Below are 6,000 nucleotides of genomic sequence, written 5' to 3' on the forward strand. Positions count from 1 at the left end.
ATTAGATTCTGAAAAGGTCACATGTAAAGTCCTTTTTAAAGAGACCCAGCCAAGCAATATCTGTGTTACTGCAGAACACTTCTATCACTCAGAGAAGATGATGATCCCATAAATACTAGAAGAATTCATAAAAATGCCTGCTTTTTTTTTCATTTTAGCCAGTGCGTTCTGATTACAAACCACTTTTCTTTGCCTGCTGAAAGGCGGGTGGAATGTAATATACAGTAATACATTTTCTTGTAAGAAAGAACATTTTGTTTAAGTCCACTTGGCATCACCATGTATTGCTTGACTTGGTTTTCTATTATCTGAGGAGCTTAACAAATCCAGTAGTTTCAGATGACTACACTATTGTAAATCACAGTCTACAGAATGCAATAGGAGTAATCTCTTGAGATACCTAATAATAACTAATAAACTGTGTTTAAAGTACTGGTAAGTATTGCTTGTGTAATTGAATAAGGTTTATGACCTATGAGATTACAGGTTTTAAATATAGAACACCACTTTCCCTGCTGCTTAGCCTGAAAAACAATAAGTACTACATATAAAGTGTAATACCAGTGGACTAGATAGTACGATTTTTATATTTTAAACTTACTGTTGCCAGCACCTCGCCTCTGGGGTCAATTTTTCTCTCAGTTACTTAACTGCAGGGACTCAGTTATTTGACTCTGTTAAACTTGACAATTTAACAGAATAGGCTCTGGTCCCAGGAATTTCAAAAGTCTTCCTCAATGTACTATACCTGGGACTCACTAACCGTCACTTTGCACAAAATGCCACCAAGTGAAAGGAACAAAAAAAACTCTCTCACCAATGCAGGCTACCTGTATCGCACAAAGCATGCGAGACAGACCATTTTTTCCATGTAACAAGTTTTACTTGAATGTAAAAGTTTTCTTTTTATTAAACAAGGGAGAACAATCCTCTAGTGCACAGATTTGCGACCACGGATAAAGTATTATCAGCATTAAAGTGAAGAATGTTGTTTCGTAGTAGAAATGTTGGGCCAAAGTAGTCTGGCATATGTGTGTCCAACTCCCCTGATTTCAGTGAACTCTCACACACTGATGCAAGCAGTGGATATGGCCAGCTCTCTCCTTTAAGTTCTTACAGTAATTGGGTAACATACACTTGCAGCCATATTCTCTGTAACCCTGGATGATTACCTCCAAGAGATTAAATTCCTTTGGTAGTGTGCTTTTAATATTTCTTAAGCAGCAATGTACACCTGTCGATGTAAATTATGTTGCTCGGGGAGGGTGTGTGAAAAAAATCACTCACTGAGCAATGTAGCTAACATCAACCTAAAGCAGTGTCAACAACATGCTACATTGCTGGGATATGTTCACAGGGAGGTGGAGTACTGAAATCAGTGGGAGAGCGCTCTGTTGTCGACTTATCGCCTCTTCACCAGACCCACTAAATCAATGCCACTGCATCGATCTCAGCAGCGCCGATCTAGCATGTCAGTGTAGACAAGCCCTTACTGTTGCAGTGCCACCAGAATAGCAATGATTAGCCTAGAAAAGACTCCATTTGACACCTGCCATTTAAATGCCATGCACCTTATCTAAAGTCCATTGAAGACTATGGAAAATCTGTCATTAACTTTATGGGGTTTTGGATCATCATGGCCATGTCATCCAACCCTATTCAGAACAAGTCTGCATAATACTGGGTTTGAAACAACAGTGTCCACGAAACACCTTGTGTCCACTAGGGCTCCCACTATTGTTACCAGTGTTGGAGCTGAACAGGTGGTAGCAAAAGAGGGAACTTTTAAGGGAAAAAAAATACTAGTGTAGACAAGGCCATAAAACTTTGTCTTTGGAATGGTGACAATCTCTCCCTAGCTAAATCTGTTTTTAGTTTGTCGTTATCAACCCAATTTTGTCATCTCCCCTGTCAACTTTTCCAAAACTGAGTCTAGAAATGTCACACAAATTATTATTTTTAAGTTTGAGATAAACTGGACAAGTCATCATCAAAGATGAGGCTTAAAACTCCCAAGTTTAAAATACATTTCTCCAAAATTGTGTTTTTGGTTTTGTCTCAGGAAGAACAGTGATAATGGGTGTCCTTAAAGACCCACACACCGACTGGTCAAATATCACCTCAGGATAAGGGTTAGAGAAGGAGTTTCTTGACACCTTAAAAATTATGTCTGCACGGGGAAGCCAGTTTCAGAGCACACAAAAGGAGAAGCTATTCTAGACTCAGTCCTAAAAAACACATATGGGTTAGCTCAAGTAGTAATTATAACTGAGTCACTAAGTAATAGTCACCAAAATATAATTAGAGTCAACCTCATCCCATGTGACACTAAACTCCTAACAAATGGGGAATTTCAGTATAAAATGAGTGCTAGTCAAAAGAGACCCTAATTCAAACAAGGAAATTGAAGGATGTAGAATGGCATGCAAGCTACTTAAGCAAATCATTATAGAGGCACAGAAGGCATGCAAAAGTAAACAAAAAAGGAAGCAGGAAAACTAGGAAGAAAATAGCATAGCTACCTGGCAGGGTTCAAGAGGTAATTTTTCTCTCACAGCTAGTCTTCAGCAAATGGCAATTCAAACCTTAGTGAAGCCAATGAGTGGGGGGAGGGAGTAGCATAAACAATGGCAGTCCATCGGTAAGAAGGGCCATTGAAGGGAACCTTAAAAGAAAATAATTTTAACAGAAAGCAAAATGGTTCATGATCAGTTAAATGCATATATTGAATAGTTTAACATAAGGAAACACATTTTTGTTTCCTCCGTTACCCAAATCTAAATATTCACTATTTATTTGAGAAACTTGACCAAAAAACAAAATCCCTGAAGACAAAACTCTTTCAGGCTTTGCTCAGCACCTCTCATGATCAGATACACTGGCACCTTCCCCAAGTCTTACCCATCTCTTTTCCCTCAGAGCTTCTCTAGACTAGGGAAATTTGCCCCAGTATAACATCAATGTAAATACATTGAAGGGTGCAATTTACCCTAATAACACAACAAGTTTGCACTGGTGAAATTACACCAATGTCATTCTGCCAGTGCAAATTTCCATCATCTGGATCAGACCTAGACATAGTAGCACAAATGGTACCTGTCACCGCACATTGATCTCAGACTCCTGCAGTAATTAGAAACAACAGTGTGGATGAAAGACAGTGTGGCAGTTAGGCCAGGTCTATGCTTCAGACCTATATCAGTAGAACTAAATTGCCCAGGAGTGTGACAAATCCACACCCCCTCAGCAATGTTGTTATACCGCCCTAACCACAGTGTGTAGACAGTGCTATGTTGCCGGGAGAACTCCCGCTGCTCAGGGAGATGGATTAACTACACCAATGGGAAAAGCTAGGGTGCAGCTACAGCATTTTCAGTGTAGACCAACCCATAGAGTGACAGGTTTAGCTTTGAAATTCTTTTTTTTGGCTGAGTCAGTTAAAATGAAGCTTTAAGGCCCTTTGCGCTAGATTAACAAAGGAATTTAAGCATGGTGATACTCAGCATTGCTTCACCTAATTTTTAGGCACCTAGGTTCCCTATACAATGACTGGGAAGAAATTGGTTCCTAAGAATGGGTTTCACAAATGCCAGCACACTGGGCAGCTCCCCACCAAAACTAGACAATGGAAGATGCCAAAGCAAGGGAGGCATCCTAAACCCTGCCTCCCTCAGAGACTTCACTGCCTAAGTCTGGGCTGGAGAGAGGCGCCTCCATCTGCATGGAATTCTCTACTGCAAAGCCGCCTTTGGCATCTATGCCATTTTTGCAAGGAGACCCTTTAGCCCAGTGGATGGGGTACTCAGCTAGGTTGTGAGGGGATCCCTGGTTTAAGTCTCCCCCTCCACCTGTTGGGATCTGCACATAGATTTGCCACCACACAGATGATGGCACTACTAGCGAGCATGGGATATGCTGATGGGCTCTTTCAGACTTGCTGTTCCACTGTGGATAAATAGTGAAAGAATCAGTGAGACAGCGTGCACACGACAATGACTCTGTAAGCCTGGGGGTTAGAGCAGTCACCTGAGAGGTGGGAGACCCAGGTGCAATCCCACTGCTTTAATGACTTTAATATTTATCCACAGTGGAACAGCTTCAACAGAGAGACTGAGGGAGCTGCACTATAAACAGGCCATAGCCCAGTAGTTAGGGCACTCATTTGAGAGATGGCAGATCCTTGTTCAACTCCCTTCTCCCCCTCAGGTGGAGGGGGAACTTGAATCAGGGATCTCCCACATCCCAGGTGAACACCCTAGCCAACAGTCTAAAGTTATTGGGAAATTCTCCTCCTCTCCCTTCCCCCAGCCATTTCATGTGAGCTCACCTATAGGTGCCTGATCTGATAAATGACCTTTGAGCTCACCTACTGGATCAGGCCCCACAGGTAAGTTAGGCAGAGGAGCACCTGTTCCCCCCCCCCACCCCCCGTTCGTGCAGCACTCTGGCGCTAAGGTATGCAGATGCCTAGAATGAAGCTGCAGTGCACAGGGAACTTTTACTGCAAAAACGTAGGTGTCAAGTGAGTAAGTGCCTACAGGATTCGGCAGCAACTGAGCAGTGGTTTTTCCCAGTGGGGGTTGATTCTGGGATTCAAGTGCCCAAAATGGCATTTAGGCACCTGCATCCCTTTGTGAACCTAGCCCTTTACAATACCATATAAAAAAAGCACAACTGCAACTCTATCTATAAATGCCTTATAAATAAAAGTACAGTAGTTAGGTAAAATCTAGCAGATAAATCATGATTAAACTTGCCAAAATATAGAGTTTAACAATGCTATGAACAGATAGGAGCTATTCTATAGGCCAGGCTATTAAAGTAAAACTCTGCAGGTGACTTGTTGATGCTTCATTGATGTACTGATCCGGATATTTGGGTGGTGAGAGAGATCTGATATTTTTACAAGTTTCATGAGGTTTTGAAAAATCCAGACATCTGCATTTTAATCTTTGGAAATTCCTGAGATCAGCAAGACTATCGTCTGCAGTATTTAACCACAAGTTAGACCCACCTTTTAGAAAGTATATAAGTCTTATGATGGCTGAAAAAGAATTCCTTTATACATAATGATGGGGTTGTGCTTTAAAACATTTATCTTTCAATGAGAGGTTAAGTTCATGATAATTCATGGTTTTGCTATAAGTGAGTTACTGTATGTGTCCTACTCTGACTAATTTAGATAAGTACAGCTTTCACCTTCTTTCATTGTCTGGTATATTTATATTGCAGCTGTGGGTGTCATACTATTGATAAAACCAAGTGATAAAAACAGCACTGTTGCAATAAATTGATAAAAATCAAGCAATAAAAACAGCATCACTGAAATAGCTTTGCACAATATCTGTTGTCAACAAATCTCCAATCTGAGATTAAATAACTCCTACAAACTACAGGCCTGATCCCAAGTAGAGGTGAGCATGTGTAACTCCAACAGACTTCGAGATACAGCCTGAGCCTGCAGTACTTACTCAAGCAAAATTTGCATTTAACTCAGTGAGGTTTGCCAGACTTTAGTCAAACAAAAAGTTGAAAAGAGAAGTCAGATTTTGTCCACCTGTGAGGAAAATTCTGAATGTTGTCCATGGCTTTGTCTATGTGACTTTCTGCATGAAATGCAACTCTTAAGAACCCTCAATACCCATATATACCAATGATCAAATCCTATCTTGGAACACATCATTAAGAAAACATACATACCTCTGTGGCATTGTGCCAGATATGCTTAAGTGGGGAGTGAGCCACATGGCGCAGTAGATAGAACACTGGCTGTGGGTTGATAAGACTTGATAGCTCTCTCATTTTATTTACTCTGAGAGCTTGGCTTGATTCTTAGGGAGTGATTCACTGGGGGGTTTGGTCCTGCACCATTCAAATCAAGGGGTGTTTTCCCCCTTACCCCTGCTATGCTTCAATTTGCCCCTGTAAAACAGGGGTAATGATATTTACCCAGCTTTGTAAACCATGAAGAGCCTCTGAAGAAAAGTGCTAAGTGTTATT

The 6,000-nt window shown here is 41.0% G+C and overlaps 1 long non-coding RNA gene across 2 annotated transcripts in view; it reads right to left on the minus strand.

Moving 5' to 3' along the window:
- The window catches only part of LOC127043769 (uncharacterized), a 29,869-nt gene extending 24,140 nt beyond the window's left edge, over nucleotides 1–5,729 (minus strand). For both annotated transcript variants that reach the window (XR_007772320.1, XR_007772319.1), the window contains exon 1: nucleotides 5,558–5,729. This is a non-coding gene — a long non-coding RNA (uncharacterized LOC127043769). The remainder of the gene's footprint in view (nucleotides 1–5,557) is intronic.
- Nucleotides 5,730–6,000: the final 271 nt, after the last annotated feature.

Source organism: Gopherus flavomarginatus, chromosome 2 (genome assembly GCF_025201925.1).
Source record: "Gopherus flavomarginatus isolate rGopFla2 chromosome 2, rGopFla2.mat.asm, whole genome shotgun sequence".
NCBI lineage: Eukaryota > Metazoa > Chordata > Testudines > Testudinidae > Gopherus > Gopherus flavomarginatus.